This window comes from Balaenoptera physalus, assembly GCF_965194825.1.
Source record: "Balaenoptera physalus genome assembly, chromosome: 8".
In the NCBI taxonomy this organism is placed as follows: Eukaryota; Metazoa; Chordata; class Mammalia; order Artiodactyla; family Balaenopteridae; genus Balaenoptera; species Balaenoptera physalus.
The window spans coordinates 11,820,020-11,842,461 of NC_138887.1; the positions used below are offsets into that span (position 1 = coordinate 11,820,020).

The following is a 22,442-nucleotide window of genomic DNA, read 5'->3' on the forward strand; positions in this document are numbered from 1 at the left end:
CTTGTATTTTCCCTTGCTTCATTGTCGCTTGTCTTGGAAAAATGGTTGCATATAAAGTAAGTTCTGTCTCTCTGACCTTTTCAAAAATTATCTTCATACTTCAGGGCCCACTTTGCTGAGAGGGTGAAGCCTGCTCTGCTTTCTTCTCCCTGTTCTAAGCCCTCCATCTGCCCACATGGACACTGTAGGGGGGATGGTACTGAGTGCCCCTTTTGGCTAAGAAGACTGGGCTGCATCGTGCACAGAGCGCTCAAATATAAAACTGCTACACCGCAGACTGCCACGGAAAACCACTGTTGGTGGAGGACTGCCATATTACAATTTCAAGAGAAACACCCCAGCCCCTGGCTGCCCACCATCTTTATGCCACACGGCAGGAATCTGTAGGACGAAATCCTAGCAGATCTCAGCAGAGGTTCCTACCTGCTGCTGTGTAAGTAGGGCTTCTTGAACTTATCATCCTGGGTTTCTAAATCTTGATCTCGTAGTGTTTCTGCTTCATACCCCCCTTTCGAAATGAGTCATCGAGAGTATAAAGTATAACCAGCTGTTTGGAATGTAAGAACATGGGTTATTATATTATAATGAACTCCAAGATGCAGAGAGGCAAATGGTAGGTATGTAGTTTCGTTTCAGATCTTTGTCCTTTCAGGCCTTTCTTTCCTTCTCCCTGTCTCCAGTTTCTCTTCCTAATATGAACTCAATTATTTCCCAGGCCCAAACTCAATTATTTTCTTGCTTAGCCCCTATTTACCTCTAAGGAAGCCTGTCTGTTTTTCTGAGTCTGTGGACTTCATTTCCCTTCCAAATCTACCCTTAGAAGCTTCTGGATGTCTTTGGCATCAAGGCCCTATGGTTTTCCTGGACCAGACGTTTCCCTTACTGCTTCTGTTAGAAGAGTGACTTGTTCTCCTGAGACAATTTCAGTTTATGTCTATTGTCTCGATGTGGTTATTAATGGTGGCCCCTTTCAGTCTCAAAAATATTGGTTTGGATGATAGATTATATGATCATTTTATTCATAAGGCTTCTTATCAGCTCTCAAACCTCAGTGGGGAGGGAGCAGTGGGAGATACTTATTGAGATCCTGCTTCTGGGCAGAACAGAACAAGGTTTCAAATGCAAGCACCTCATATAAAAGTCTTATGAGTCTGTGCTTTAGGTTAATATCATCTCTATTTTTCTAACGAGTAAGCGAAAGCTCAGAGAGGTGAAGTATCTCACCTAAGGACACTCAGCTCCTAGTAGAGCTGGTTACCTGGAACTAAGCCTTTTTAATTCACAGACTGTTCCTTCCACAGGTCTCCAGCCCCACTGTCATCCTAGTTGTCAGGGACCCACAGCCAGACTTGTCTTTTCGCTATTGCAACCTATTGTTTTCTTTTGTTACTCTCACTTCTGCCGTTCCTCCAACCCTTGAAGACAACCTTGGAAGTATTCGTTTTCTTCCCTTCATTTCTGTAACCTGTGGTGTGTAAACATAGTGATGCAAATAGAGTTCCATCTGCCAAAGAAAATCTAAAGTTGCTCAGGGAACCCTTAGCTGGAAACAAGGTTGCCATCCACCTCCCAGCAGCCTGCTCTCAGAACTAAGGAAGGTCTACAAAGAGAATCCTGAAACACAGACCCTTGGCAATGTCAACAGAGGTGGGCAAAGGCCCATAACAGGTGAAACACCATGAAGAGTGGGAATGTAATTTAAGTCATTTTGCCCTAACTTCCTCATCTGGAAACCAAGAGTAAAGACTGTACTAGCTGAAAGAGCTGTAACATACAATGCGTCCAGTACAGTGTCTGGTGCAAAGGAGGGACTTATGAACGGCCGATTGCTTCTCCACCCTCCCTCTACATGCTTGTTACTGCATTTCCATCTGTCTTGAGAGATTTTGGTAGAAAGAAAGAAAGAAATCTGAGTTGTGGAATTTGCAAACAAAATTAGGAAAAGATATTTTTCCAGTTAAAGAAAAGAGCTCTTGGCCTCATGCTGAAAATCTGTGCCCCAAGATCTTTATTCAACCCCTTCAAACCCTGGAAAGACGACGTCTACTCAAGTATGGAGACAGCATCCCTGTGGGACACAGCAAGGGGTTCCCTGGGTCCTGCATCCCATCAGGTGAGGCCTACAGTGTCCAATGCAGGGAGAAGGGTCTATTATATTTTCTGTCATAACAGCAGTGACCACGCTCTATGTTTGACCACACTGACACTGTCGTTGCCCCACAGAAAACACACTTTCCACCGAGCCTGTGGAGGTAAAGGAAAGGAACCTAGAGGGTGCCAGTCGCCTAGTTCAGGGCTTATGAGAAGCTCTTTCCTTTTCTCGAAGTTGCACAGAGACTCGGGAGAAAGTGTACATTGGGCTGAATTTCTCCATCTGTGGGCCAGGACTGGGCAGTGGAGGTGGCAGAGCAGAACAGAGCCTGGGTAGAAATCTGAAGCAGGAGGGAGGCAGCCCCCGTCAGACAAAAGGAGTCGTCGATCTTCGATCTTCGATGCTTTTTGCAGTCCCATTAGCTGCCCCCGTGTGGTCACGTGGCCACTGCAGTGCCTTAAAGGCTCCCAGAAGTTGCAAACCACAGCTAGACTTAAGAGATGGAGAAAATTTCATCTGCTAGAATTCCTCTAAGGAGGAGTTATCTTGTTAAAGGAAAACTCTTTGATGAGAGTTTGTGATCGAAGGCAGGATGGGGGAGCCTGAGTGTGTGTCAGAAATAATAACACTGGGGCTTTCCTGGCGGCGCAGAGGTTAAGAATCCGCCTGCCAGTGCAGGGGACACCGGTTTGAGCCCTGGTCCGGGAAGATCCCACATGCCGCGGAGCAACTAAGCCTGTGCGCCACAACTACTGAGCCTGAGCTCTAGAGCCCGCGAGCCACAACTACTGAGCCCACGTGCCACGACTACTGAAGCCCGTGCACCTAGAGCCTGTGCTCCGCAACAAGAGAAGCCACCACAATGAGAAAAGCGCACACCGCAAGGAAGACCCAACGCAGCCAAAAATAAATAAATAAATAAATTTTAAAAATGAAGAGAAAGAATAAAACTTGTGTGAGGGTTAAATGAGATAGTAAGTGTAAAGCGATTAGAACAGTGCTGGGCGCCACAGTGAGGGCTATGTAAGCGTTTGCTATTTAATGTTGCTGTTGTTTACATTATTGTTATTATTATCACCCTTAGCCACTCTCTGGTGTACATAGTTTTGTAAGTTTCCTTTTCTAACTTTTCTACTGCTAATATGGAAATGACTTCCCCTTCTGTTTCCTTCCCCCCACCCCCAGCTTTATTGAGATATAATTTGACATACAACACTGTGTAAGTTTAAGGTGTACAATGTGATGATTTTTTTAAAATAAATTTATTTATTTTTGGCTGCGTTGGGTCTTCGTTGCTGTGTGTGGGCTTTCTCTGGTTGTGGCGAGCGGGGGCTACTCTTCGTTGTGGTGTGCAGGCTTCTCATTGCAGTGGCCTCTCATTGCAGAGCACAGGCTCTAGGTGCATGGGCTTCAGTAGTTGTGGCACACGGGCTCAGTAGTTATGGCTTGCGGGCTCTAGAGCACAGGCTCAGTAGTTGTGGCGCATGGGCTTAGTTGCTCCGCGGCACGTGGGATCTTCCTGGACCAGGGCTCGAACCTGTGTCCCCTGCATTGGCAGGCGGATTCTTAACCACTGCGCCACCAGGGAAGCCCCAATGTGATGATTTGATACACATATATATTGTAAAATGATTACAATAAGTATTCCTCACATAGTTACCTTGTGTGTGTGTGTGTGTGTGTGTGAGAACATTTAAGATCTACTCTCTTAGAAATGGTCAAGTATAAGATACAGTAGTGTTAAGTGTAGTCACCCTGCTGTACACTACATCCACGGAGCTCATTCGTCTTATACCAGACGTCTGTACTTTCTGACTGACATCTACCCATTTCCCTCCACCCCGACGCCCCCTCCCCTGCCCCGGCAACCGCCATCCCAGTCTCTGTTCCCATGACTTCGACTTTTTTAGATTCCACATATATGTGAGATCATACAGTATTTGTCTTTCTCTGTATGACTTAGTTCACTCCTTTCCTGTTTCATTTTAAAGTTAATTTAGATTATCTGAAGTTCATGAAAAATATTCTTATAAAATTTTTAAATATCATAGATAAGGCAGAAGCCCTGAAAACCCCAGGTCTCAACCTTCTCCACAGAAGCAACCATGATTTTCAATTTGTGTATATATTTCCAGAAAATATACTCATAGAATACTCATAGGAATATATTTATACTCCTATAAATAAATAAATTAATAATATATGATACCTATCTATAGATATAGATATAGATATAGGTAGATAGATAGATGTCTATTTCCAGGCTCTGTTCCTAATCTCTCTCTCTCTCTCTCTCTGTGTCTCTTTCTGACTCTCTGTCTCTGTTTCTCTATCTCTCTCTATTTACACACTCACAGGAAATGTGTAGTATTGTTATTTGTATATATGTATTTTTAGTCAACAGTAAATATTGAGCTCTCATTCTGTAACCTGCCTTTTCAACAACAATATATTGGGGTATGCTTCCATATTAATTAAGAATAGATCCACTTCATGCCTTTAATCCACTGTTGAGCAGGCCACAGAAAGGAGGTCATGTAATTTAACTGGATTCTCCCCTGCTGAAGGAAGTCTAGGTTGTTTGAACTCCCCCCCATCCACACAGAACACCTTGAACTAAATTGAAATATAAATGATCATGAGGGAGATAATCCTTGCAACGTATATAACAAGGTGCAACATATATTAAGTTTCTGGATTATGATCAAGAATTATATAAAGAACTCTTCCAGATTGACAAGGAAAAGGCAAAAAGGACAGGAGAATAAATTAAAAGAAAAAAAAAAGGGCAGAGGTTATAAACAGGAAATTCAGAGGAGAGAAAAAATGGTCAATAAACATATAGAAAAATATTTTTCCTTCCCAGCAAACAGGTAAATACAAAGTCAAACCGTAAGAGAATATCTTTCCTACGCTACCTTGTCAGAAAAGAAAACACCTGATGGTCTCCAGTCTGGTTAGGCGGAATCGGGTTTTTTCAAACCCTGCTGGTGGGAGCATAGCTGGACAACCGGCTGCACTTTAAACAGGACACCCAGGGGCCTAGGAAGCCCACTGGCCACAGAGTCAGGGCTCCCTTCCAAGTCCACGTCGGCTGCCAGGCTGGGGCTTTTGCGCTGGGGGGTTGTGGTGGGGAGCGGTGAGCCTGGATCAGCCTGGAAGTAGGTACCAAACACCCCAATACCAACGGGGACACCTGTTCTCCTCCCAACCTTAGGCCCTGCTGGTCATAGCTAATCACCCCTCATTCCTTCCCCCCAGGATAGAATTGATCTCCAGATTCCTTCAGGGTCCCATTATCATTTAGCTTCTGTGGACCTCTCTATGACTCCACAGTTCAAGAGAGTAAGGCAGAAGCTCTCAACTCTTAACTGCCTGAGTTCAAGTCCCACCAGGGGGCACGTTGTCTGACTTGCCTCCATTTTCCACCTAATAGTCTTGGAGTACCTGCCTCCCAGGTGGTGGTGAAAACAGGATGGAATGGACCCTAAGGACCGTGGAAGAGGGACCGGTGGGAGTAAGAACGTGAGAAATGATGAAGGACCATGAATGGTCTGAAGTCTACCTATGGGCAAGGTTTAAATTACTTCCCAAGAAACTCCTAATCCCACGTGCCCCATTCCCCTCCCCTGCAAACACAGCAAGATGCAGTGGGAGCTGGGGGCGGGGATGAACACGACGGCAGGCATGCCAGGTGTGTTTTCACCCAGCCCAGGCCCAGGGTCCTCACTGCTTTCTCCTACGAAGTTACAGCTTTCTTTGAAACATGACTAATTTTGTGCCTGTGTTGGACAAAATAGGACTCATGAGTCATACACTAGGCAGTTTAGGAATGTAAGGTATTTGTTGAATGCACTGCACAATGAGTGGTTACTTGGGAGAGGGTACAAAACTCTTATTAAAATAAGGAAAAATCTACACGTCTTGGTATAAGACGTGTAGACACACAGTAGCAGGCGGTGGAAAAGTTAGAATAGATGAGAAGTAGCAAAGTTCTGTTTCAAAGTTTAGTGATTGACATGAAAGGCGAGAAAACAAATAACTGCTGAGCATTTGCTGTATGCCAGGCACGGACTAGACAAGTTTATATATGTAGCATCAACCCTCACAATTCTGAGGTCATGTTGCCAAACCCATTTTTTCCGTTCACCTTTGTTTTTGTTTTCACGAGGGAACAGGTTTACCGAAGATTCAGACTGTTAATTTAAAAAGAGGCCAGTAGACTGAGGTGGTTCTAATACCTTATCTGCCTACCTAAGCAAACTAAAGTCTAAACCTGAACTGTCTCAAGGTTAAGAAATCAAAACCTAAGGGCCATCCATCACCAATAGCCAACTGGGCTTTCCTAAATAAGTCAACCACTTAAGCTAAATCCAATCAAATCATTTATTTGCTTTACTTCCTCCTCTTCTCTGTAAAGTCTTTCCTCCAACTCCTGCTGGTGGAGTGTTGCTAACCACTTCTGGTCTGGCACTGCCAATTCAAATCAATTTGCTCAAAAAAAACTTAAAAATTTTAATATGTCTCCATTTATCACATAACAGTTCTGGTGTCAAAAGAGGGATCTGAAGGAGACCCTGACAGCCCTGGGGGAGCAAGCAGTGAGTAGTAAGTAACCTAGTAAGTTTTGTACTATCTTGTCTATCTCATGGCTCAAGTTTAAAAATGAAAGCTATAATATTTCTGTTTACATCTGTCTGTATGTTTATGTATATCTATATATGTGTGTTATAGACGTGTGACTTTCTACCGCCAAATGGTATTGCCAAACTTAATTTGTAAAAGAGCTCTATTTAATTGGTTTAAACAAAAATAAATGCTTGTAAAGTTAAGTATTCTCAGAAATATAGAAACTAACCCAAATATTTTTCAAGTTCACAGGATCTAGGATAATATTCAGTAAATAAAAGCTAGTTTAAGTTTTGTTGGTTTAGTTAAAATAAGCACTTCAGAGTTATCAATATTAAATATATTGCAGACATACAAACTTTATTCTACTGGGTTTACTAAAAGTCACATAAGCTCATGTTATCTCTATTTCAAAATCTGTCAGCAAAAAAATAACTTAAGATGATGGTTAGCTATTTAATGTATAGTGAAATTTTCAAGAATTAGCTCAACATAATTGTTAAGAACAAATAAATTAAATAGATGTAAGTAAGATAAAAGTTTATAAATTTTTCAACAATAATTATGTTTTATGGTATGTCACCTTAAAAATAGTTACTGAAATCCTTCTGGTAACTTGAAAACTTAAACTTCTACTAAATTAAGTTACATGATAGATATTCATGCTAAATTACATGGGAAGCATTATCAAATAAGACGTGATGATAAACCTTCTTAGGTTAAATATATATGGATATATGTTACTAATACAGGTATTCCAGAAATAGAAGTTAATAGAAATTTTCCAGTTCCTTTATTGTCCAATTATTCTCTTAAACTGTTATATGCTGCAGAAAGAACTAAATATTCTTATCAAATAAACTCTCATCAGGTCTTTAACCACAGGCCATTTTTAAAATTTGTTTATTTATTTATTTTTGGCTGCATTGGGTCTTCGTTGCTGCGCCTGGGCTTTCTCTAGTTGCGGCGAGCGGCGGCTGCTCTTCGTTGTGGTGCGTGGACTTCTCATTGAGGTGGCTTCTCTTGTTGCGGAGCATGGGCTCTAGGTGCACAGGCTTCAGTAGCTGTGGCACGTGGGCTCAGTAGTTGTGTCTCGCAGGCTCTAGAGCGCAGGCTCAGTAGTTGTGAAACGTGGGCTTAGTTGCTCCGCGGCATGTGGGATCTTCCTGGACCAGGGCTCGAACCCGTGTCCCCTGCACTGGCAGGCGGATTCTTAACCACTGTGCCACCAGGGAAGTCCCAACAGGTCATTTTTTAAAGTTGTTTTGTTACTCACAGACAGTTATTGTTTTACTCTGATGCTTGCAAAAGTGCTTTGTCTTCAGAGAGATTAATGGAAAAGACTCTGACAAGTACTCTAGAATACAGGTTGCTGATAACTTTAAGATCAGACCACTGAATTGGGTAAGAATTTCCAAAACTCTAATGGAAAAACTGGATTCAAGCAAAATAAGAATTAATAACATGAGATTGAATAAACTGATGTGGATGATTATAATTTTTAATGACTTTTTGTTTGAAACATTGCTGCTTCTTTAATGTTTTGGTTTTCCAGGTTTAAGAAAATCTTTTTTCTGAAGCTATCTATGACTTAACAGCAATTTGGTAAATTACGCATTTGTAAACAGAATTGAAACATTTACTTTTTCTCCCTAACTGATCCCTCCAGAATTTGGAAAAATATTGAATGTTCTTATTTTCATGGCAACATAGTTATTGGCATAAGTTTAATAAGTTCAATATTGTGTCCTGTTCTCCTTATAACAGGACACAATTGGAAACATTGGTTATATTACCAGGGCTTTGACTAGAATGTCATCTTTGAGAGTGATGTGAATAAATTCAAATCTGATCAGACAGTTTTAAAGGAACTAAGGTTGACTTTATAGAACCAATAAAGCCCCTTGGAAAAATCATCTGGTATCTTGTTGACAAGTTCCAAGCCCTGCCAGGTGAGCAATAAGGTCACCTCCTGGCAGCCCCAGGAGCAAGAGCTAATTAGGGGCCCACAAAAAGGGAGGAATTCACCCAAATGTAAAGAAATTCCTAGCAAAGTCTGATGATAAGTCTTTAGCTTGGCTCCCTAGCCTAGAGAGGCCTTTAAAAGCCCATAAGGGATTCCTTATGAAAAGGTCCAGCAAAACTAACTTAAAAAGAGCCTATGGGGTCAATCGCTATTCTTGCTGCACTTATGTAAATCATCAGGCCTAGTTTAATAAAACTAGACTTATATTGCAAACAAATTAGTCTTACTTTGATTAACCTTTATAGAAATGGGAGAAACTATAGAGAGAAAAATCATATTTTGATGGAAAAATATACCAACCCTTGTGAGTATTAAATTCTAGTCCTCTTCACTGTTTTTGAGATTTTTGTTATCTACTGGTAAACTGGACTGGATCCTGAATTCTTCTTGTTTTCTCAAATATCTGACTACAACTCTCCAAGCTAATATCTCTGAATTTCTCCCACCCTTTGGACTTGGAATCACAAAAGAACAAAGACTGCACTTGAACCTCGTTGGAAGGGACCATACCAGGCCACTCCCCAGATGGCCGCCAAACTTCAGGGCCTGGAACCTTGATCCACATATCCCAGTTAAAAAGGGCTCCTCCATACTCTTGGAACTGCACACCAAATGGAGATCTAAAATTAAAATGGACCAGGGAGGTTCCTCCCGAGAAGCAGATGACACCTTGAGGCGGACAGCCCTCCCAAGATCACAGACCAAGATCTTCATCTCCAATATGAAACCTTTATTTCTTTTGCCTTTTCACTACTTGCCTTTTCTCTCTATTAATGCCTGAGAAGATAATGCTCCTTAACTCTGGCAACTATCACTGAATGAACTGCTAAGGTCATAGCTGCACAACCAAAGTCCCTAGGCTTTCTTGTTAAGGGGGGTTTAGATAATAGAACTGCTTTAGATCACTTATTGGCTCAAGAAGGAAAAGCCTGTGCCACAGCAAATACCTCCTGTTGTACCTGAATCAATACTTCTTGTATTGTAGCAAATACAAGGCGTTAGCAAATGATTCACATGGCTAAAACAGGTTGATGTTCCTTTTGATACATTCTTTGGTGTATTTGAAACCAATTGGTTTGGTTCCTGGGGGCCCTGACTATGGAACATACTTCAATCTCTTGATATCATTCTCCCAATAGTCACCATTGTAGTCTCCCTGGTGCGCTGTATTCTCTCAAGGATACATGTTCATAGCCATCAGCTGTACATCAGATGGTCTCACTTCACTTGGAGAAACAAGATGAACAGTGAGAAGAACAGCAAAAACAATTCTTCCACAAACCTGAAATCGTAACCTATGATTTTCATGATGAGACAAGACTGCTTAACCCCAATGGTGACTGAGAGTGACACAACTTTTTGACTGGTCCCTCATGTATGACAGGATGACCAAATGAAGGGAATTGTTAAATAAATGAAATAAGGAGGCCATGAGACTGAGGTAGCTCTAATGCTTCAGTAGTCTACCTTCCTAAGCAAACCCAAATCTAAGTGTGAATGCCTCAAGACTAAGAAATCAAAACCTTAGGACAACCAATCACAAACATCCAACTAGCCTTTCCTAAAGAATGCAACTGCTTAAGCTACAGCCAATCACATAATTTCCTTGTTTTGCTTCTGCCTTTTCTCTATAGAAATCCTCCCCAGCTCCTGCTGATGGAGCGCATAACCCCTTCCAATTTGGTACCACCCGATTTGAATCAATTTTTGCTCAAATAAACTTTTAAAATGTTTAATATGTCTCCATTTGTCTTTTTTTGATATAATAGATTTTAAAAAAATTTATTGGAGTATAGCTGATTTACAATATTGTGTTTGCCTTTTACAAGACTCATCTCTGACTGATCCCAAGCCCCCTGAACATCTTACTGCACCTGGTTTCTAAAAGCCTCATTTTGAAATCTTTTTTTTTGTGAACTCTAGGTAGATGAGGGAGGGTGGGATTGCCTGGGAAGCTAAATCTCTGACAACATGAGGAAAGCACTTTTGTGCCCTGGTGATTAGTAGATAGTTGATCTGGGTTACTTGGAGGGCAGAAATGTTTGTGGTTATTGATGGAAGAGGAAAGTGGGCAAAAGGTTAACCGAGAGAGAGAAGCAATGGGGGAAAGGAGCTTGGGAATGGCTTACTAAGAAATCGACAGGAGAAGGAGAGGAAATGAAAATGTCCCAAGCAGTTTCAAGCAAGTTGGAAGCAGAACCTAAAGACAGCCAAGAAAGTTAAGGGTGTGGGGGAGAGAAAGTGATCCAGTGCATCAGAGGAAAATGAGGAGAACAGGCAGCCATGGGTATGACCTGAAGATAGCTCTAAATATCCCGCCTGGTAACCTTACCCTTAATGAGCATGGCCCAAACTTTATGTTCATTAGGAAGAACAGAGCAGCTAGATGATTTTATATACACAGTTGCATTGGCAGAGGGTGTTTTTTTCAGTAGATTTATTCCATCATTTCCAAAACCAACAGTACAGTACAGTGCTGTGAAATGGAGTTTTCCAGAAGACACTGTTTTTCAGTAGACAGTATTCCCTGGTACTCTAGTGTTGAGCCATGGAGTCTTTGAGTGGATTTACCTGGACAATAAAGTCTTTCCTTCAAAAGGAAAGGTACTGACAACGTGAAAAGCGCCATCTATTTCTTCACTGGGGCAGTTACATCTCCTGCCGCTTTGATACTATAAAGAGGAAATCACTCATATCCACTGGCATTGTGACATTTTCTTAACCTCTACGTTGGTTCTCTTTGCTCTTCCTGTTAAAACTCCACATAGTCGGGCACCTTCCAAAGACTACATTGCTGGGAATTATTTGGAGGACAAAAGTTCCCAGGACAAAGTTTCACGCTTTATGTAAACAAAACCTCATTTCTATTATTTTCCGTTTAGCCATGAGCAATTAAGCTGGAAACACAAATGCGAAGTATATTTGTGATGACTTTGCAGGTCCTCTGGCACGAACCTCATTCTCTTTGGGACCAGCAGAACCTTTACTGGCATGGACAGATATCTTTGTTACACTCCTCCATTCTTGCATGACTAATTCATTTATTAACGTGATAAAATGCAAAGTTTGTCAGCATAAGGCTGGAGTCTCAATCCTAAATTAACTTTTTTTTTGTCTAAAACAAAACTCTAAATGACACTTGCTGCTTTGAGGAACATTATTGGCTCTTTTCTATGTCAGATCCCCTTGGGGAGGTCACTGCAGCCCATATGTGAGAAAGGGCTGGAGAGGGGCAAAGATTTCTTTCCCATTTCTAGCCCAAAGGTGCCCTGTTGAGAAATGTGACCTTGTGCCACATGAGATTGGGAAAAAGAATAAGGAGGATATCAACAGGATATGAGAAGAGAATGAATGAGGAAAAATAAAATGTAGGGAGACTCCACAGGGATTCGTTTTTATTGTCAGTACTGGAAGGGTTCTATACATCTTCTTGTAATAACTTGGAAGTCACTGGAATTAAATTGTCATCAGAAAAAAAAAGAACATAGAATGATTCAGAGATTATATGAGTAGCTTAAAGAAAAAGATGTTGCTTTGTTGTCATCCTCACTAACTCTTTACCTGACTCATGCTATTAACGTGACTAAAGAGAAAACAAGTCCATCCAGAGGGGGCGATGAGGGAATAGACTAGCCAAGAAAGAATGAGTTACTAGAAAACATATCCAGTGCCCATGGGAGGAATGAATGGGGACATGGAATAGTAACCAGAGGACTTCAAAGACTTCAGACCCACTGGCAAAATGACCCTCCATGTGGGGATAGAAGCAGAGTATCGTAACCGATGGAGTTCAAAAATCATTATGCCTTGGGCAAGCCCAACCCTGTGGTGAAAAGGATTAGCTGATCCTTTCAAACATTCCATTCAAATTACTCTTCTTTGTTTAGTTCCACGTTCACCCCAAATCTCTCTCTGATTATGCCCTTCCTTCCTGTGAAACTCAGCCCACAGAGCCACTGTGCACTGACCCTATGGACTTTGAACATGGAAATGTTTGTGGAGTCATCTGCATTACAGATCACTGTGTTGGCATTCTCTTCGTATTGCTATGTTATTACAGTGAAATAAATAATACATGTATGGAGTCTGACAGATTCTAAGAATACCTCTCTCCGTGACATTCTGATATATAGGTCAGTCTTGTCATCTTGTTTCAGGTGATTCTGCCCAGGAGAAGTGGGTACCTCATCACAGTATTTACAAAATCAGGTGCGTCTGCCAAGAAGGTTTGAGCTACACCTGGAACCATGGAAAATTCCCTGAGATAATAAAGTTCTCCCTGCTAGATTTCTTTGGACGCCGGCTGCTGACATCTCAAACTCTGAAAGCAGAGAGTTCAACTGTGCCTGCAGAAGAGCTAAGGTACTTTCCTGTAACTCCATGAGGGAACCTGACTCCCGTGTCTGGGACACCATATAAGCACGGTCCTTGGGCTCAGGAGAAAAGCATCTATTCTTCTCTAACATTATGACTAATTATATATGGTGGTGGCTTATACCTGAGAGCATTTGTCACGTGCCAAACACAGCACGAAAGTCTTCACGTACATAATTTCATCTATTCCTCATAACAACTATGAGGGAAGGTTGTGGCATGGCCCCATTTGACAGATGAGAACACCGGGACCCAGACATGTTGAGAGATTTCCCTGAGTCCCACAGTGGTGCAGCCAGGTTGTCTTTCTCCAGAGCCGATGTGCTCACGGACTCCCTTGTTCCAATGACTGGTTTCTTCGTAAAAAATGTCTTTTGTTACAGAACGGTACCATTGAAGTCAGTGGCTGGCGGTCAACCTAACTGGCTAAACCCCTCCACATCGAGGGGCACTCTGCTCCGGATCCTTGGTTGTAGCTGCATTTTAGCTCCCAGCACCCCTTACGGCGCGCTGGGGCTGAGAGGATGTGCCTATAAAATAGGACACAGCTGCCATGATTGATGTACACTTTACATGCGGGGTAGGAGGAAAACAGGACTATCACTTTGTATGAGGGGCCACATGTCTGCCACTTTTACCTCAGTTTTAGCCCAGAATTTCATTGCCATCAGAAGTTTTTACCTCTGCTTTGAACCTAGCTGTTCCCCTGTGGAATTTCTGACTTTGCTGCTCGTTATTTTTCACAGAGGTTAAATGTATCTTCACTTAAAATTCTCCCCAACCCTACTCTACTGCCCTTAGAGACAGTCAATCTCATCTTCATATGCCTCAAAACTCTGCTACGTTCTTTTTTTAGAGAGCCACGTTGGCCTAGACCTTTGCGTTTATACTTTTTTATTTTTTTTTAATTAAAAAAAATTTTTTTTAACATCTTTATTGGAGTATAATTGCTTTACAAGGGTGTGTTAGTTTCTGCTTTATAACAAAGTGAATCAGATATACATATACATATATCCCCATATCTCCTCCCTCTTGTGTCTCCCTCCCAACCTCCCTATCCCATCCCTCTAGGTGGTCACAAAGCACAGAGCTGATCTCCCTGTGCTATGTGGCTGCTTCCCACTAGCTATCTATTTTACATTTGGTAGTGTATATATGTCCATGCCACTCTCTCATTTCGTCCCAGCTTACCCTTCCCCCTCACCGTGTCCTCAAGTCCATTCTCTGCATCTGCGTCTTTATTCCTGTCCTGCCCCTGGGCTCTTCAGAACCATTTTTCATTTTTAGATTCCATAGATATGTGTTAGCATACGGTATTTGTTTTTCTCTTTCTGACTTACTTCACTTTGTATGACAGACTCTAGGTCCATCCACCTCACTACAAATAACTCAATTTCGTGTCTTTTTCATGGCTGAGTAATATTCCATTGTATATATGTGCCACATCTTCTTTATCCATTCATCTGTCGATGGACACTTAGGTTGCTTCCATGTCCTGGCTATCGTAAATAGAGCTGCAATGAACGTTGTGGTACCTGACTCTTTTTGAATTATGGTTTTCTGTGTTTATACTTTATTCTTCAAATACAAACCCAGGACCCAATATGTTTCATGTACCTCCAAATGAACAATGGGCAGGTTTCCAGAAATTGTGTTGCTCTGATAGACGTCCAGGGTGGACCCGTCTCAGACGTGGATAACTAAGGCCAGAGAGCCTGCCCCTTCCCAGAGACAGAAATTTCACAGTAGGAAGGGCCTATAAAGGGGAGCCCATTTTATAGGTAAGGAAACAGAGCCACAGAAGCCATTAATTTGCCCCATCATTAGCTGGTTGATAGCTGAGTACATAGTAAATGCTCAATACACATTAATTGAATGAATAAATGAAAGAATAGATGGGTGATAAATCCATGGCTGCCCACTGCCTGCATTGACCGCGTTCTGAAATATAAACCAGGAAACATCTCCTTCCGCTCACAACCATTCAACAGCTTCTCATTATTCTTGGTGTAAAATGAAAATGCTTCACCACGGCCTACCTTCGGGATCCTTACCTGCCCTTTGTCATAGGCCAAGTACATTCCCATTTCAGAATCTTTGTGGGTGTCAGGCCTTCTGCCCAGAATGATTTTCCCCCAGAGCTTCATGACTTCCACTATGTGACTTCATCAGGGCTGTGCTGCAGGGCCCTCCTTCACACAGGCATTCTGTCTGTCTGTCTCCCCTGCTAGAACCATGCCTCATGATACGGCCTATCCATCACCATGTCCCCAGCTCCTGTACGTGTGCCCAGCGCATGGAACCCAGTGAGTATTCAATCCATATTTGTTGAATAAATTAATGAAATCACATGGCCTCCACAATGCAATATTATATGACCTCCTGCAACAACGGATATATTAATTTATAAACACATATAAAGCATTAGTACAAAACAAAGTGAGTCCATCAGATGCCAAACACAGATACGAGGCCACTTTTAACTATCAGCTTCTTGGTGAGAGACCTCTTCAATTTGAAGCTATCCCAAGATTTAAAACTTGAAAATGCACATTTTTCTACAATCATGTATCTCAGGGTGTATAATAGCATAGAGTGATGACCTGTACATTTCCCACCTAGCTGTCTCTCTCTCTCTCTCTTTTTTTTTTTTTAATTGTGGTAAGAACACTTAAAATGAGATATACCCTTTAAAGAAATTTTTAGATGTACAATACAGTAGTGTTAACTATGGGTACCATGTTATACAGCAGATCTCTAGAACTTATTCATCTTGTATAACTGGAACTTTATACCAGTTGAAAGGCAACCCCCCATTTTCCTCTCCCCCCAGTCCTGGGAAACCACCATTCTACTCTCTGTTTCTATGAATTTGACTACCTCATGTAAGTGGAATCATGTAGTATTTGTCCTTCTGTGACTGGTTTATTTCATTTAGCATAATGTCCTCTGGGTTCATCCACATTGTCATACAGGTCAAGATTTCCTTTTCTTTTAAGGCTGATATATATGTATATATATATATATATATATATATATATTCTTTATCCATTCATTCATCCATAGATACTTAGATTGCTTCCATGTCTTGGCTCTTGTGAATAATTTTGCAATGAACACAGGGGTGCAAATATCTTGTTGAGATAAGGATTTCATTTGTTTCAGTTATATACCCAGAAGCTGCATTCCTGGATCATATGGTAATTCTATTTTTAATTTTTTGAGGAACTTCCATACTGTTTTCCATAGTGGCTGCCCAATTTACATTCCCACCAACGGCTCAAGGGTTCCAATTTCTCAATATCCTTGCCAACACTTGTTATCTCTTGTCATATTGATGAGACCCATTCTCACAGATGTGAGGTGATATCACATTGTGGTTTTGATTTGCATTTCCCTGATGATTAGTGATGTTGAGCATCTTTTCATGTACTCTTTGGCCATTATCCTTGGCTCTGCTGCTCCCAATTTTCCATTGGCTATCGAGGAAAACCAATCCCATTTTCTGAAAGTCACAAGACTTCCCTCATCTAAATGGCCTTGATCCCTGTACATTGGAGACCATCTGTTAGAGGGAAGTCACTTGATTGGTGTTTCTTCAAACATCAACGGGGAGCCTGCTTCCCCTCCTGCCTTCCAGGAGGCCCGTGTGTGAGAAAGAACAAGGCTGGGAGGAATGTGGAATGAGGACCAGCTCACACACGTGGTGTGTGGAGTTTTCTTTTGTGGTCCCAAGCCTCTTGTTTCATCACGATTCACTGAGCTTTCAATTCTATGCCTGAGAACCAGCTCGCAGGACAATGCTCTTCAGAAAAGGAGGCAGGCAGAGAATAAAGCTGTGACATTCTCCTGGAGACTCATCATTTTGTCCCTGCTTTATTTTAAGGCACTTCTGTCACCACTCCTCTCTGGAGGCTGGGCAGGGCACCTGGCCTCTTAGGAACCACACAGGGCTCTGGTTGCCTCTGGCCAGGCGGGTCCCCTGGCAGGGTGGGAGCTCCCTCTCACCCCTTGCCGAGCAGCTGTGGGTCTGAGTGTCTGCCCCGCCCTGCCCACTCCCAAAGTCCCCTGCAGCTGCAACTGGTTACTTCTTGGCCAGGAGCCGGGACCTACCATGGGCACAGCCAGTGCCCTCCCTGAAGCCACAGAGATGCTCTGATTCCAGATTTGTTTTTCTTCTTATGGCTTTTCCGAAGAGAAGAACCTTAAGCTTACTTAGGCTTTCTGGATTTTTTTAAAAAGTCATTCTCTGATTCCCTAGGTCGGATCTCAAGAGACAGAGGACGAGAGTAGCTCTCCAATGTGAAGAAGCTTTAAGTTGCTTCTCAGCTCCATCCCGGAGGGAGAAGTGTGGGTCGGTGATGTGAATGTGGATCCGGAAGCAGGTACAGGACTAAGAGGTCAGCCTCATCTGGGTTCCTAGCCCAGCTCTGCTTTTTCTAGCCCACCACTTTCCTCTGGGATTGAAAGAAAGCCTGTCTCACAGTGGATTAAATGACATCATGCCTGTAAGGTGCCCAGTACAGTGATGGGCACACAGCCTGCATTCTGGGACTATTAATTATTAATATTATATGGCGTTTGTGGTTTATTATAGGTTTTTATTTCTCTGGTTTCCAGAAACAAAACCCAGAAGATTCAGTACTTCAAAAACCAGCCTATCATTTACTCATCATTTCCATCACAAAAATAAATCCTGGGTTATCCCTTTTTTAGAGAAAATAAATACATTGGAAAGAGATCAGCTTTCAATTCAAGATGCGTCTCTTCTATTCCTGTCCAAAAAATAGGTGGTTATCCAGAAAGTGAAGCATGACTGTTTGCTCATTAAGCTCCTTCCTTACTGATATTTCCTCTAAAGTGGAATGGTTAATGGAAGGTTAAAAAGAAAACACTTGAATATTTGAAATCTAACCTGCCCTATATTTTAGCTTAAATTCTCTTTTGACTTATATTAATATTGCTATAGCACCTTTTAGGGGAACAGGCATTTATCTTAGAAATATTTTCCCTGTATTTACATTCAAAGTTTTAATATTGTTTTGTTTTAAATTTATATCCTGTAAATACTTACAACTGGATTTAAAAAAAATCTAATTTGAGGTCTCTTTCTTTTAACTGAGAGAACCCACTTATCCTTACTATGCTTGCTTATTTATTATTTAGTTATTGTTTAGATCATATTTTATGCTATATATATGTGTGTGTGGTTTTCCCCTTGCTTTATTTTTTCTATTTGTCTAAATTCTGATAGATTGATTTATTTTCTTTTTACTTCGTTCCTTCTATTTCCCCACCCCCAGTTTGGAAGTTATGATTTTACCATTTACCACTTTCCTTCTAAATTCTTTGTTCCTTGTCAATAGTAAACTTTTAAAGTCTAAAATATTTTTAATTTTTACTTTTTTATGAATGATGATTTGTTTGTGTGTTACATAATATGGGTTTACAATTATATGTTCACTTAATACCTTGAAGCCCTTATTCTAGTGCCTTAGGTTACATGTTATTACTTTTGAGAATCATCAAATGATTGCCATTCTTTTGTAAGTAATCTGTCTTCTGTTTTTCTACTAGCTTTTAGGATTTTCTCTTTATCTCAAGATTATGTATTTTCACTACAATGACTCTAGTTTTGGGTTTGTTTTCTTTTTAAATCTTCCCAATTATCCATCAATGGAAAACATCAGGGCTTGTTTTCAGTTCTGGAAAATTCTGAGCCATCATTTATTTGAACACTGTCTCTCAACCATTCTTTCTATTCTTTCTTTCTGAATCTGATGTTAAGTTGGAATTGCTTGATCTGTTCTCTGTCTCTTGCCTTTTTTCTATGTTTGCTAATAGTTTATCATTCTGTAATGCTTTCTGTGATATCTTCTTAGTTTTGTCTTCTGTCTTAAAGATTCTATCTTCACCTCTGTCCAGTGATCAGTTTAACTCAACTAATGATACTTTTTTTTTTTTGGTATATGCACCTGTCTTGTTTTTGTAACCTCTTGTTTTTTGTTTTGTTTTTTCCACGGATAGTAGTCCGTCTTTCATTTCTTTGAGAACATTATATTCATTTTATGAATGAAAATTGTTCTATGATATGTATGTTTGTGTGGGAATTTTTGTTTAATGGATCTGTTGAACTTTGTTGCTAGACTTTTTCACTTGCTTGGTAATTCTTGTTCATCTGTGGGAATTTTCCCCAGCTTGTAAGAAGGCTTTAATTCTGCTTTCACCCTAGCCCTTTAAGGTCTTTGGCTCTAAACTGGACGTTACACTCTCCTGCCACAAAGATGACCAAAACTCAGGCGTCTTATTATGCATGGTGGGTCTTAGCTTCAAGTGGTAAGTCTGCTTCTATTCCTGGCTATGGGAACTCCTCCAGCCCTCATTCGTAAGAGGCAGCTTGGTCCCAGCTCTTGGCTTCATGCAGAGTGCCCGTCACATACAGCTGTTCAGGCCAGGTTCCCATGGAAGACCCAGCACCGAGAGCAATGCTCTGGTTTCCCTGCTTCCTTCTGTGGGTTTGATCTCTGGTCCCGGTCCATAGGATTTCTTTTAAAACATAGTCAGTTATTTGTGTTTGTTTGTATTGGAAGCTTTAGGTTCCAATGATCATTCTATCTGCCATCTTGGGTCTTCTTTTCAACGTATCCCTAGTGCCTTCTTCTGGAAGGAGGCAAATATTTTAGATGAAAGATCATAATGAAACTGTGTGATTGGAGCTGGGATTATGTTTGTCAGGGTGTTCAGGACAGAGAGAAGATGAGTTGCAGGAGCACAAAAAGCATCATTACAACCCTTCCTCTGCTCTAGCGCTTTTATTCTGCGTTTGTACAAATCGAAATCTCAGATGCGGCTTCTTGGTGGAGTCAGGGGATCACGTGTGCACCCATTCATTCCAGCTCACGCTACTCTCTGCTCAACTGTTTACCGCACGGCAAGAGATAATTCTTTGTAGCCGTGTCTTTAGCAAAAGTCAAAAAGGAAACCAAAACTGACTCAAGAATATGTTTCAAGAAAAAAAGGTGAGAGCACATTTCTGGGTGGAAGTGAAGAGGAAGTGTATGTTCCATGTGTGGAGTTGAGTTTGCTGATGTCTAAAGCATTGTGCTCTCTGCTTTGCTCATTGCTTTTGGTGACCTGTCTTTGCAGGCTTTTTCATCTTCCAGCCCCATCGCAGACTTTCCCTTAGATGCGCAGAGTTGCCTAGCATTTTGCAGAAACTCTGCTCCTTATGGGAGAGCTTCTTGGAGACTGAGAACTATTTGTTTTATTTCTTCTTAATCATAACCTGAAAATGGACTTTGATGGGAACATATGTGTAAATGGTTGATAGATTTTCTTACAAATTAACAGTCTATGGCATACACTGCATTTGGGAATCGGATTGATTTCATTATTTCAGTCTTTGTTCCATTAATATCCTGATTTTTTTTTTTCTTCAAGTCTAGTTGGGTCTCATTGAGACCAGTATGTGGTAGGCACCTAGGAAATACTAATAATCAGGGAGAGTGAGAAACAGAAATGACCAGATGAAGAAAGATCCGAAGTAAATGAGTTTATATCCCTGTGTACACACCTTCAGCAACACTCTTCAAAGGAGATGTTGATGGACAACCACAGGAAATTCCTCCTTGAAACGGAGACAGAACTTTCTATCAGATTTGGAGGTGAAGAATCTGAAGCTCAGGTTGGCTAAGTAACTTGCTGATGTCATGCAGTGCCTGGTGGGAGAGTTAGGATTTGAACATAGATTTGTTGCTCTAGATCATCTTAATCTAGATGTTGAACCTGTGCGTCTCATAAAATAAAATAATAGCGTCCACTTATTAATGTGCCAGATATTCTTACATTCTTTTTTTTTTAATTTATTTATTTTTGGCTGTGTTGGGTCTTCGTTTCTGTGCGAGGGCTTTCTCTAGTTGTGGCAAGCGGGGGCCACTCTTCATCGCGGTGCGTGGGCCTCTCACTATCGTGGCCTCTCTTGCTGCGGAGCACAGGCTCCAGACACGCAGGCTCAGTAGTTGTGGCTCACGGGCCTAGTTGCTCCGCGGCATGTGGGATCTTCCCAGACCAGGGCTCGAACCCGTGTCCCCTGCATTGGCAGGCAGATTCTCAACCACTGCGCCACCAGGGAAGCCCCCTACATTCTTTTTATTAAATGGTTACTTTCCTCCATTCTACAAATAAGGAAACTCAGATCATTTAATAAATTTACGTGAGGTCAAACAACTAGTGCGTGGCAGAGTTAAGACAACCCCAGCTCTGCCTTGATTATAATGCTACGTATCTGTTCACTATATTGGATCTTAACCACCTTTGGAAACCTCATCTTTTCCAAGGGGCCATCTCTATACTAGACTCTCAGAAATTTTATAGCATGTTTTATTTACACATTTTGATCATCGAAAATCACCTGTTTGGAATTTTCTTGAATATTTCCCTTATGGTCCAAAATTTCCAGATTTTTAAAACTCTTCGTCGAGACTGGGAATACCCTGAGGCACAAGCAGAGTTTGTGTTCCTTTTGTATTGCATTTCGGGCCTTTGGGCACAGGGCTGGAAACTCAGTTTGGTTTTTTGTAAATTGATTGGTTCATTGATTCAGTATTGCTAAATCCTAGCGAGTTTGCCAATGCCTTTGTCCCAGAGGATTTTGGACAAAACAAGTATATTTCTGGATTAACGCATTTTGGATATAACAACTACATTTCTGGATGAATGGATTTTGTATAAAACAAGTACATATCTTAGCAAGCCGAGGAGAGGAAGGAGGCTGCTTTTATAGTTGAGTCAGAGGGAGAACTGTGAGGGGCCTCAGTCTTGGTGGGGCAGAGGTCTATGAAGCCCCAGCGCAGGTCTTGGGTCAGGACGTGCCTATTGCCCACTGACACACACAGTAAGGGTGGTATTTCTTGAGCACCTCAATACGTGCAAGGCAGTGGGCTCAGTCTTTTATAGAAATTATCTCCATTCTTCACACCAAACCTTTTACATACCAGTAACCAAAGCTTTAAAAGGTCAAGAGACATACTCAAATTCACAGACCTATTAAACAGCCAAGCCACGATTTCTTTCTCAAGTTGTCTGACTCCACAAGCAACTAGCCACTGTACTCCACCGCCGTGAACTTGGGGAAAGTGGTGTTCTACCTGGATTACATCATCAGAGAAGCAAGGAGAAGAATGTGTATAGGGCTGGGTGAGATGGGGAGCTGATTTAGAAACCCACTCTCAGAAAGGGATGTGAAACCTGGACTGAGAAGATGATGAAATACAGCACAGAAACCACAACCAAGACACATCTGTAAGGTGTCCGCAAAGCCAA

At 41.5% G+C, this 22,442-nt stretch overlaps 2 long non-coding RNA genes across 2 annotated transcripts in view; one reads left to right on the plus strand and one right to left on the minus strand.

Moving 5' to 3' along the window:
* The first annotated feature begins 5,396 nt into the window (after window positions 1-5,396).
* LOC309666307 lies at window positions 5,397-9,295 on the plus strand. Its single transcript, XR_014267034.1, has 3 exons — window positions 5,397-8,125; window positions 8,277-8,326; window positions 9,218-9,295. It is a non-coding gene; the product is annotated as an uncharacterized lncRNA (long non-coding RNA).
* A 598-nt stretch (window positions 9,296-9,893) lies between these two features.
* Window positions 9,894-22,442, minus strand: part of LOC309666284 — a 184,371-nt gene continuing 171,822 nt past the window's right edge. Inside the window, exon 4 of the long non-coding RNA XR_014266988.1 lies at window positions 9,894-9,973. This is a non-coding gene — a long non-coding RNA (uncharacterized lncRNA). The remainder of the gene's footprint in view (window positions 9,974-22,442) is intronic.